Source organism: Ambystoma mexicanum, chromosome 9 (assembly GCF_040938575.1).
Source record: "Ambystoma mexicanum isolate Mex_15411 chromosome 9, UKY_AmexF1_1, whole genome shotgun sequence".
Taxonomy (NCBI): Eukaryota; Metazoa; Chordata; class Amphibia; order Caudata; family Ambystomatidae; genus Ambystoma; species Ambystoma mexicanum.
In genome coordinates, this window is record NC_090931.1 from 568,386,678 (window position 1) to 568,398,856 (window position 12,179).

Sequence of the window (12,179 nt, forward strand, 5' to 3'; positions counted from 1 at the left end):
CAGGGAGGAGCGATTGCCACCGTGATACTGTCCATGGCTCCACAACAAAGCAGCGCGAGTAAAGTCAGCAAAGCCGGTGAGTCGGAGTGTGTGTTAGGAACAAGGTTGCAAGCGGCAACACAGTATATAGAGAATCATATGTGAAGCGCTGCCGATGAGCGACGTAAGTATAATTGGAGCTGAAGAAGTAAATTAACTTTGTGATTGAACTTTGGGAGATAATCCAAGATACCGTACACATAGTGGTGTTAGGTATCCAACTAAGAGTGTAAAATTGTGAAGTGTAACATCAAAGTGGTCCTGCAACGGTTCAAGCCAAACCCAGTCCACATTCCAAAGTCTTCCATAGCTAATACGAACTGTAATTGGTCCAAGCCTGGCTGAGGGAGACGAATTGTTGAAAAGGGGACCTGTGCCTGACTGATGGGGATCCGGGGTGAACTGTGAGTCACCTGAGAAGAGAAATATGAATTGTAATTGGTCCGAGCCCGGCTGAGGGAGACTAATTGTATAAAAGTGATCTGAGCCTGACTGAGGGAGATAAGGGGTGAACCGCGAGTCTCCCGAGAAGGAATTGTGGACGAAAAAGGGACCTGAGCCTGGCTGAGGGGGATCCAGGGCGAAGAGTAAATCGCCCTACTTGTTTATTCGGAAAGGAACTTTTTGTGTGTTTAATTCATCAGGCCCTCTGAAGCAAGAGACGTTTGATGACTTGAGAGACCTGGGCATAGAAGGCCCTGATGTTTATAATAGAACTGTGTCCTCGTGTCAAAGAAGCCCAGGAGTGTGCTATGCTCGAGTGAACCGACTTGTCCCGTGCTGAAACGTGGAGGAAGGGAGGCCAATGGCCTGAACATCCTGACTTATCATTTTTGTGAACACTTCTTTCTTTTTTATGAACATTACCCATCACTATTTGTAACTTAGCGGCAAGGATTGGCAATAGGTTTTGTAGTATAGGCTGTTTTTTGTTGACAAGACTCCAATAGGACTGCATTCTTTAATATTTGATGGTCGTAGCTTGCTCTCATCTTAGATGTAGGTTTGGATAGGCATTTTTCACACCTTTGATAAGGTTCAATAAACACTCTTAAACTGCGGTCACTTGTGTCCGTCTTACTTCGAAGCTATGCCTTCTTTACACTTATCAACTTACTTCCTTCTCCTGCTACTCCTACTAGCACCTCTCTGGCTCTTCCGCCACCTCCCTCTTCTGCCGCTTCTCTTGCATCTTCCCCCTTCTCTCTGGTGACAATGCAACATCCTGCTACCATCTCTGCCCACTCTCGGCCCCTGTAATGAGCCAGTCGTCCAGGTAAGGGTACACTGGTATTGCCTCCCTGCGTAGGTGCGCCACCACCACCGCCAGTACTTTGGTGAATACCCTTGGAGCCGAGGCTATACTGAAGGGCAGCACTGTTAACTGGTAGTGCTGGCTGTATACCTTGAAACGCAAGAATCTTCTGTGCGCTGGGAACATGGAAATATGAAAATAGGCATCTTTCATGTCCAATGTTGCCATGTAATCTCCTCTTCTTAGTAGGGGGATTACTTCCTGGAGTGTAGTCATGCAAAATTTTTGAGGCTTGAGATACTTTTGCAGGGCTTAAGTCTAATACGGGGCGCATTGTTGGATCTTTTTTTGGCACAAGGAAGTAAGTTGAATAAATACCCTCGTTTACCTGGTTGCCCGGGACGAGTTCTATCGCGTCCTTTGCAAGAAGAATGACAATCTCCTCGAGGAGGATTCTTTGGTGCTCCAGGAGTGTATTTTCTGTCTTGGAGGATGGTCGCGGGGGAATTCCAATAGTTCTATACAGTATCCCGCGGACACTGTGGACAGCACCCATCTGTCCGAAGTGATCCCTTCCCATGCGTGGGTGAAGATGGAAATGTGCCCCCCTACTGGGGATGCATGGGAAGGCACCCGGAGCAAAACGTCACTGTTTGTTGGGAGGCGTAGCGCCTCTACCTGGGCTGCCTCTGCCCCTACCACGGTCCCTCTTTTGACCTCTAGCAAAACCCTGGGTGGCTATTTGGTTGCCGCCCCACGATGTTCCTTGGTTCTGAAAGTAATGGGACCCTCTCTGGGAGCTTGGGCGCGAGAGCGACGAAAATTATTATTTCCCCGCTGGTTTGTGGGTTTATTAGTTAGTTGGCCAAGGGATTTTAAGGTGTCATATTCATCCTTAGCCGCTTTTAGCGCTTCCTCCACTACTTTTCCAAACAGGACGTTTGGTTCCACCGGCATGTCAATGAGGGTGGCTTGGGTCTCGGGTTTAAACCCAGACTGCCTCAGCCAAGCATGTCTTTTTATTACTGTGCTTTCTGCCATCAGCCTCCCTGCATTGGCTGCTGCATCGAAGTTAGCCTTGAGAAAGCATCCAGACACTGATCTGGCTTCCGACCCAATCTGGGCCAACTGACTCTTTAGAGGTTCTGGTGCGGAGGCAATGAGGGCAGCTACCTGTTCCCATCGATGGCAGTTGTAGCTTGCCAGCAGAGTGGTGGTGTTAGCAATACGTGCTTGGTATGCCGAAGTAGATGCCACCTTCCTTCCTAGCCCATATATTCTCTTGCTCTCCTTGTCCGGGGGAGCTTCTGAAGATGCTAGTGGTGTTCCCGCCCTCTTCCTGGTGGTTGTAAGCACTAATGAGTCAGGTTTTAGCTGACCCCTTATGTAAAGTGGGTCGGAGGGAGCGGCCCTGAATAACTTTTCTATTCATGGGTTAACTGCCCGGGTAAGATTAGGTGAGCAGAGAAGGATCGATTCTGCGTTGAACAGACTTTAGAATGGGGATAGCCTGGGCAATGAATCTTTTATCCCCTAAAATTTGCTCTGCAAATCTCTCTCTTCTTGGGCCCCCTGAGTGTCAATTTGGAAATGGGCTGCAGCCTTGGTTAAAACTTTGTTAAGCAAGGGCTGATTGTCAACAGGTGAGTCATTCACCAGGTGTCCTTGGGAATAGGGGAGTCGAGACTATAGGCCTCCGCCTAGTCTTCCTCCTCTTCCTGGTCCTCATCATCTCCATAATAATCGACCCCTACCTGGTCGTCTAGTATTTGTACTTCTGAATCTTCACCATGCTGCTGCTAAGGTTCAACACTGAAAGGGTCTGAAATCAGCCCCTGAAAAGGAGTCTCAGTACAGAGTCTCTTAGTAGGAGGTTGAGGGTCTTTGGATCTCGAAGGGGCAGAGGTAGTAGGGGTATTGTGATAGCTCTGGAAGTAATTAGGGTCTTTTTTCGTAAGAATCTACAAAAAAAGACATTCTCCTCATTACTCTGTCGATGTCTTCCGAGTTCCATTCCTTGGAATTGGGAATTACCCTTTCCTGCTGTGGTTCCTCCTGTAATCCCATATCCTGGGGAGTGGGAGGGACAATCTTTGGCCTAGTGACAAGGTCAGGGGCCTTGGACTTTTCTAAAGACTTGGGGTGTTTCTCCTTGTGAACCTGGTGTTCAGAGGCTTTTTTATGTTGTTTTTCCCCCTTCCCATGTATAGAGGAATGTTTTCCTGACCCCTTGGACTTTTGTGGATCTTTCGATGCCTGGCGTCGAGATTCAGAGGAAGGATCACGAGATTCGGGAGTCTGAGAAGAGGGACGTTGAATCTCGGAAGCAGGCATCGAACGAACTGCTGGAGTAGCCTTCGGACATGCTGCCTGGGGCTAGAGGTCGGATTCGTCTTCTGGCGACCATACCTCTGTGACTTTAGCTAATGTGGCACGCTTAGCAATCGTAGACGGTTGCTGTGTGTCATGGGGCGACCGTGGCCTGGAACGCCCAGAGGACACGGATTCTGCGGACCGCTCTCTCTGTGCCTTCTTCTGTCGATCACTTGACACACGTGTTGAATCTCGGGTGGGGTTAGTGTGTTTAGAGGAAGAGGTGTGGGAAGCGCTCTTGCCGCCGGGTGTTGTCCCCATACCTGACCCCCAGACAGTCCTCCGAGGTCGGGGGCTTGCGCATGGGTGCCCAACGACACCCGTGCCCTGGCCGTCCGATAAGGCGGTGTTGCTGCCATCACTGAAGGAACCCACTGCGTCCATGGCCTCGAGTTGCCTGGCATAGTGGGCCCAACGTTTGGTCGAGCGGTCCTTAAGCGTCTTGGCTTTGAAGAGCTTACAAGCTCTACAATTTGCCTCGGGTGGCCCCTTGGAAGACACAGGTTACAGGTGTTATGTTTATCTACCATGGGGAACTTACGGATGCACTTCGGACAGAATTTAAATGGAGTACTCTCCATATGTCAATATCTGGCAGCGTGCGGGAATATGTAGGAAAAAAAGTGTGTGCGAATGTGTCCACCCCCCACTCTCCCGACTTGCAGGTTGGAGGCAAGAGGCCTTCCAAGGCCCAGGCCGAGGCCAGAGGCCTTCCGAGGCCCAAAGACCGTTGTGTAGTCTCGGCGGCTGTTCGTCCTTGGTCTCAAGTACTGGCGTCAGTCTTCGGCGATCTTCGACGTGGGGTTTGAGAACAGGGATTTTTTGATAATTCGAAGATAAATGGCTAAAAGCCAGGGAACTCCACAACTATGCACAACAAACTCACCTCTCCCCCAACCTAAGAATAGGTAACAGATGAACTGACTGTATAACCTACTGGCTAAGGGCAGGAAAGGCGAAAAAGGTAGCCATTTAATATTGAGAGGGCTGAGTGATCACTTTCAGAACGAAAAGGGAATGTACATTCTTTAACATTTTGGAGGGAGTAACAATTAACCAAACAATAATCAACAATAGTGTCCCTATTTCCACAACTAAAAATAGACTTACCAAGCATAACTTCCTTACACCTCCCATTTAATTCCACTAGGCATACTGAAAGACATCTAGCCATAATATGACATCTAGCATAAAAAATAACCTTCTTTCATCATCATCTGCAATCCTAATAGGCTGCAATTTAGCATGCATGTCACCCACACTGCAATAATGCTCTGTGAAGAAAGATCTCAAGCAATTCACACAAAACGCTTATTATAAAAAATATTTGGGACCTTCTCGTTAGGTGGAATAGAAATAGTTAAACACACTTTTTTGGGCTAAGAGCGAGGTATCCTTTAAAGACACAGGGCCTCATTACACGGATGGCGGTAAGGATTTACCGGTACCGGTAAAATACCGGTACCGGTAAATCCTTACTGCCTTACTACGAGGTCCCTTTGCGGGTTGGGGAATTTAACGCCTGCTTTTTGCAGGTGTTAAAAACCAACCCGCAAAGGGACCCAAGGAGCTAATTACGGTACCGCAATTTGGGGTACCGTAATTAGCGCCTTCCCCATTCCCATTGAGCCCTATGGGGCAAAAATAGGAATGGGGAAGGGCAATGGTGGAAGGGGGAATTACCGCCCCGCCAACCTTGGAATGGGGCGGTAATTCCCCTTCCCGCCAAGGCGGTGTCGGTATTTTACCAGCATGAACCATGGCGCTAATAGCGCCATGGTTCTCCGCCATCCGTGTAATGAGGCCCACAGTAACTGTTGGATCTCAGGTCAACTGACTGACCTTCTCTGTGGATCGGTCATAGGGATTAAGGGCGTTACTAATCAATGGAGGTAAAGGGGAGGAAACCCCACCAGGCTCTCTCCATAAGTGTGGTATCAAGGTGAAGAGGAATGTGAGATGGTGGAAGGCAGGGCAAGGAACCGCCCCAATAAAAATGAGACCCAAAAAAACAGGATTCCCAAAAGAGAATTTAACTAATGCAGGAACCTAATCCTAGGTGGCACAAGGACACACATATTGACGAAGTGGGGAAAATATACCAGGAAGTTATTGCCAGATCACAGTTCTTCAGCAGAAGGAACATTTATACAGTTCTGGAAAGTAGAAAAGGTCCAAAGACCAAAATACCAAAGTCCATAAACAATCCAAGGAAGCCAAATGCAGGGTCAAGAACATCCCAAAATCACCAAATCCAAATGTAACGCAGAGTAAGAGTCTGTATCAGCAATGACCGATTCCGAGGAAATGCAAGAAGTCCAGGTAACAAAAAACACCACTCACAGAACAGCTCAGAAACACCAGAGCCAGGAAATGCTGGAGTTTTAATCAACCGAAATCTAGGCACTTCCGTGTTACTTGGTTTCTGGTGACAGTCTTAACTCTTTCTTTCTTTTTCCTTCTTCTTTTGGACTTCCATCTTACTGCACTACTCCTACCTCTGTTCCTAACCCCCATTCTCCATTTCCACCTCTCATTCAGCCTTTCTGCTCTCTGCTTCCATCTCCTAGTCTTCTCTTACTCCTCATGTCCCTACAACTGCTTAACCTTCCTCATCTTACTTCTCTCTCTTTCAAACACACAATTTCCCCTTTTTGCTTCGCATCTCCTTCCTAAAGGATCCTCAATCACTCTCTCTCATCCAAAACCATACAAGAAAAGATGGTACCACTCACTCAATACCATCACCTTGCCCTCCTTAAAACCAGCCAAAGGTATCCTCCATGTGCTCCTACACTTGCTACACACCCTCCTTCCTCCTCTGTAACCACACCCGAACACCTCCCATTCCAGACTCACTCTGCTGGCCTTTTGCATCCCCCCTTACTTTCTGTGAAAGCTTCCCTCCAATTGGCTAACTGTGTCACAGGCTTCCCTAGTTCAATCGGTCTAAGCTACTCCCAAATCCTCCCATCTTCCCTTGTGGGCTGGAATTTCTCCTGGAAGTCTTTAGGGAGGCCCTTAGTCCTACCCCCTTTCCAGTCTCCATTTTCCTCTAGCCAACCATGTGGTAACACTGGTAATTTGTTCTCTAGTTCTTTCCTAAATCCATAAATCAATGCTCGCCAAGGCTTTGGGCAGGCACCCCTGCTCTGTGTGTTCTCTGCTGGTTCCAATTTGCTGGTGCTCCTTGGCTCCCCTGTAGCATGCCTTGGTAGTTATTAGTATGGGTTTGGTCTCTTATTTTGGTAAATCGGTTGTTCCTTCTCTTCAAGCCAGGTCTTGTCCATTGTGCTTGGGTGCATTGTGGTATTTGTAGTTTCTTGGATGGTGCTGCCGGCCGTCAACCATTTTCCATCTAAGGGTCTGAGGAATCTGGGGCATGCTGATAACTGCTGCAACGGAACCATCTGAAAGAGACCCTGGCCGGGACAGAGGCTGATTGGCATCGGGTCAGGGAAAGAGGTACGAAATAATAAATAAATACAGGGCTCCATGCAGACCGGGGAGCCACGGACATGAGTCCCCTCATCTCCCCAACACCACCTATTAGGGAATGTCTAGGTTTGGCACTGCCCTGGTAGGCTGCCTACCCCAGATTCGGAGGTGCCATTGAGAGGGCCAGATCCCTTACCCCATCACAATTCCCTAGTCACCACTTAAGGCTTGTTGATTTGGCAGGTGAGGAGGGTATAAAATCCATGCACCTGTAAACACCTTTAGTAGCTTGTTTGGAAAAAGCACCTGAGGGAGTCGAATTTAGATTCTGTGTCAATATTCTAAATTGTTTTTGGTTAAATCAGTTATGGGCATGTTTAAGTTCAAATGTGGATTTTACAGATAACGTATTAGCACCAAGTTCTGCTAAAAGTGCTGCGCTAGCAGTTATGAAACAAGAGTCAGGAGAATGCTTGTATTTGTATTTTGTAGAAGCCCCCACATTGCAAGGGCATGCATCGGCATACTGAGGTCAATCACACAGGGTTCGAATTTGCGATTCGATGAGCAGGGGCTAACACCAGGGTGTCGGGCATCAACCTGTAGGTAGGAGCTATCACAGGGGAACCAGGAGCTATCACAGATGCTCCTTTACCTTTTTGTCCATTTTGTATGATCCATTGTGTTTAAATGTGTATTACATGTGCTCTAATTCTTGTTAATTAACATTCTCAAATACTAAAAGTTAATGCTACATTTACAATGCTACATTTACATGCAGGGAAGCCATCAGTTGGCAATAGAAGCCAAAACAAGCTCCTGGTAGAGATGTTGATTTCAAGCTAACCAGGCTCTACTGTCACTCCCACTGTAGTTATGCAATAACAGTGTACTCTTTTAATAATTTATCACTGTTTTCAGGATGCCGATTGAGATTTCTTTCTGAATTGCACCCCACTAATGATGTTGCTCTTAGACATGTTCTCTACAGTGTTTTCTGCTTTCCCTTTTTCCAGCAGGTGTGCCATGGGATCACCAAAATACTGCCTCACTGGGTTGGTGCTTCCTGTTATTGTGCCCTTAGGCTATGCACCACCTTGTTTTTAACTCTGAGGGTTGTGAGCCACAATTACCATCTTTTCTCTTTCATATCCTAATCCTATACATCAGCAGCCTATTATCAATGTGGTGGTTTTCTTCCCGATTACACGCTTGTTTTGGTTGTTGTAGGGATTTACACACTGCATTCTGTGAGGTGTCAGAAATGCGAGATGGACACAAAGTTGTAGTTTTCTCAATGTTTGCCATGCTATTAAAGTAAAAGAGGGGTGGGATAAACACCTATCTGTCCCTATTCTAACAAAGATGACCCTACCTGACAAACTAAAACTAAAGAAAGATGACCTAGTCTCCAAATGTATCTGACCCTCACACTAATACATATAACAAAAGCATACAAGGAGAATATATCTGGCATCAGTTCAACAAAACAATGCAAAGTCCAAACTTATAGTTTCTACAAAGTATTCCTTGTTACCTGGGTTTGACGCTGTCACCCTGGATCAAATCGGGAAGTTCAACAACAAAAAATGTCTGTTCTCTTCAATATCTCCTTCCACCTGGTAAAGGGTAAATAAGGCAAATGTCTTTAGTTTCAGTTATAACAAAACTGTACAAAACAACACGCTTACAATTCCCACAAAGTATCCCTTGTGACCAGGGTTTGGTTCCCTTCCCCTGAATCAATTCAGGAAGTTCTTTGAAAAAGCTATGGTTCAACAAAGTTCCATTCAGTTCAATGGAAATGTCTTTTCTACCCAATACACTTTCCACCTTGGTAAAGTAAATGGGGCTCATTCCAAGTATGCCGGTCCAGAAACAACGGTCCCAGTAAACTTACCGGCACTGTTTTTTCTGGACCGGCATACTATGAGTCTGCCTGCCGGAGCCGTTGTGCCTGACAGGGCAGACCCTGACGGACACATTGGCCACGGTAGGCAGACCGTCACAGAAGCACCAGCACCGTTAACAACGGTGCCGATGCTTCCTTGGTCCCCATTCCCATGGAGTCCTAAGGGAATGGGGATGTACAATATACCAGTGCCTGACTTTCCGTAACACTGGGGTTGTAATACTTCAGTGTTTCTGGCAAGTCTGGCGCCGGTAAAAATTTACAGGTCTGGTGGCAACCTGCCGGTAGCACCAGCAGAACGGTTACCGCCGGAATCGTAATGAGCCCTAATGTCTCTTTCACAAAACACTTGTTCAAAATCCAAAGCAACGGCTTCTTCCACAATCACAATTATTCCCTTGGTGAAATACTTTTCAGCAGAGGAGCACCACAAATGTCTTTTGTGTTACAACAGTTTGTCAAGATGATATAAGTTATTAGTCTCTTTTCCGCCACACATTTGACCAAAAACACATTTCTTCAAAGCCACTGTTTCTTCCATGATTCACTCAGTTGCCAGGGTTAACTACAACTTGCCCCTTTCCTGGTGTACTCGCCTGACAGAAAGTAAAACTCTTACAACTATAAATGTTCTCTTCTACTAGTGGCAGTATGTGTTCCAATGTTCTGCACACAAATATCCCATGTGAGGAGGTTTGCACAAAGTTTGCATGTTTCTGCAGTCTTTTGACTGTTGGCAATGTGGGCTACAGGTTTCCACAAACTGGTGTCTCAGAAAAGAAGAATTGCGCCTGCGTTGACCCCTTATATCTTCTTTATAATTTCTTGGATCTGCGTATTGCAGGTAGCCCCAAGCCAATGTCACCAATGTCTTGCAAAAGGATAAATGGCACCCATTCTGCCCTTTTATTCTGACTGCTTCTACCTCTACGACGACTCCTTCTCGCACCTGGGGATGCTTTCTCCATGTAAATGTACCGCTCAGATGATTTGAAGCAAAACAGCTAGACTGCATGATCTCTTTAGGAACACCATTGATCCTCATCAAATCTTTGTTTTTGTCGTCCCAGTACCATAGGCATTAGGTCCTTGGAGTCCTTAGAGGTCTTAGATTGTCTATGGCTATCTAGTTTTTATTGATTTGGGCCCCATGCAATGAATCTATGTGATCACTGCACCGCCTGCAACTGCACCAATGCCAATTACGGTGAGGTGCAGTGATCAGATAGATCACTTTGCCTGCATCCCCCGGCGGCATTCCCCTTCCCGACCCCCCACCCCACTTACCTTTACAGTGGCACATTTCTGTGCGTGTCGCCTACACCCCGGTATCCCTGCAGCGTCAATTCCTCCCACTAACGTGGGTCAGAGCTGGCGCTGCAGGGTGCATCCCTTTTTTTTCTTGTCGCCCACTTACCACAATGGTAAGCGAGGGACACCACTGCAACCCCCGACTCCCGTTATTGTGCCCAAGGAGAGCGGGGGATACCCTGGCAACCCCTGCCTCTGCTTGGACACAGTGATGGGAGTCAGTATTTTGTACGCCCCCAAAGTCACAGTGACTGCGGGGGCTGACAAATGATTGCAACATTTCGGTACGTTTCCCACGCAATCACCTTATGCAGTACAAAGCCAACTTATCTTTGCCACCTCCGATAGTTGACTTTGCAGTAAGTACTACGTTACTTCTCCTGGAATTGACAAGCGATGCCTAAGACGTATTACTTAGTAATCACTTGATTGCTAAGTAGAACAAGTTACTTCTTACCTTGTAACGTTCTTTCGATGGGATGTTCCTCTGACGTATTCCTTATCTATGATATTTGTATCTCCAGCTTGCTGGCCTCGGAACATTTTTTTCCCAGTAGAGGGCGCTGTGCGTCGACGTCCGTCGAGTAGGTGCTCCTCGACGGCCACCGTATCAACGCCGACGTCGTCATGCCTATAAATGGCCACACGCAGCGTCCGTTGCTCAGTTCCGTTTTGTAGAGTAAAGTAGTTATTGTAGGAATGGTTACTACCCTTGAAGGAGCGTAAGCTGCAACCACAAGGGAAATGTTACTGCGGGGATGGATGGGAGGGGCGATAAGGAATACGTCGGAGGAACATCCCATCGAAAGAACGTTACAAGGTAAGAAGTAACTTGTTCTTCGAAGGGATTGTGTCCTCCGACGTATTCCTTATCTATGATAGACTCCCATAGCAGTGGTATGTGATTGGAGGTGGGAGTAAGAGATGCCATATTACCCTTTAAGAATGAACAGAGTGTAACACAGCTTTGCCAAATCTAGTCTCTTGACTAGAGGAGGAATCCAGGCTATAAAATTTGGTAAAGGTATGTGCGGACGACCATGTGGCAGTCGCACATATGTCTCTAATTGGTACCCCTCTTTGAAGAGCTGAGGATGCTGCGATACCCCTGGTGGAATGAGCCCTTAGATTTTGAGGGGGCTCTTTCCCTGCCATTTTGTAGCATTCCAGAATGGCTAAAATAATCCATCTGGAGATGGTTTGTTTGGTTATTGGTAATCCTAACTTATGTCCTGCGTAACCTACAAAGAGTTGGTCTGCTTGTCTAATTTTAGCAAGTCTACTGATATAAAAACTCAAGGCTCGCTTAGGGTCCAGCCTGTGTAGTCTCTCTTCTTCTTTGCCCGGATGGGGAGGAGGATAGAATGAAGGTAAAGTAATCTTCCGAGTAATGTGAAATTCCGAAACTACCTTTGGGAGGAAGTTAGGCTTCACCTGTAGAACTACTTTGTCCTTGTGAAAAGTTGTATGAGGAGGTTTACAAGATAGGGCTTGTATCTCGCTAACCCTTCTAGCAGATGTTAATGCTACCAATAAAACAGTTTTGAGGGTGAGAAACTTCAATGAACAAGAGTGGAGTGGTTCCAAGGGAGCACCCTTTAGGAAGTTTAAAACTAGATTTAAGTCCCATAAGCGAACTTGGAATGGTCTTGGAGGGTAAATATTAGTTAGACCTTTCAGGTATTGTATTACCAATGGAATTTTGAAATACGATGGCTCCTCCGCAGTGCGCTTAAAGATCGATAGCGCTGCGAGATAGCCCTTAATAGTGCCAACTTGAAGGCCTGAATTTGCCAAATAAAGTAACACCGCAGGTGTACCACATGAAAAGGGTTCGATATTCTTTTCTCT

General features: G+C 46.7%; 1 protein-coding gene across 2 annotated transcripts in view; it reads right to left on the bottom strand.

Annotated features, from left to right (window-relative positions):
- The window catches only part of RPH3AL (rabphilin 3A like (without C2 domains)), a 1,136,504-nt gene that overhangs the window by 993,222 nt on the left and 131,103 nt on the right, over positions 1-12,179 (bottom strand). For both annotated transcript variants that reach the window (XM_069615164.1, XM_069615165.1), the window contains exon 2: positions 8,643-8,724. The gene's annotated coding sequence lies outside the window, so the exon portion shown is untranslated. The remainder of the gene's footprint in view (positions 1-8,642; positions 8,725-12,179) is intronic.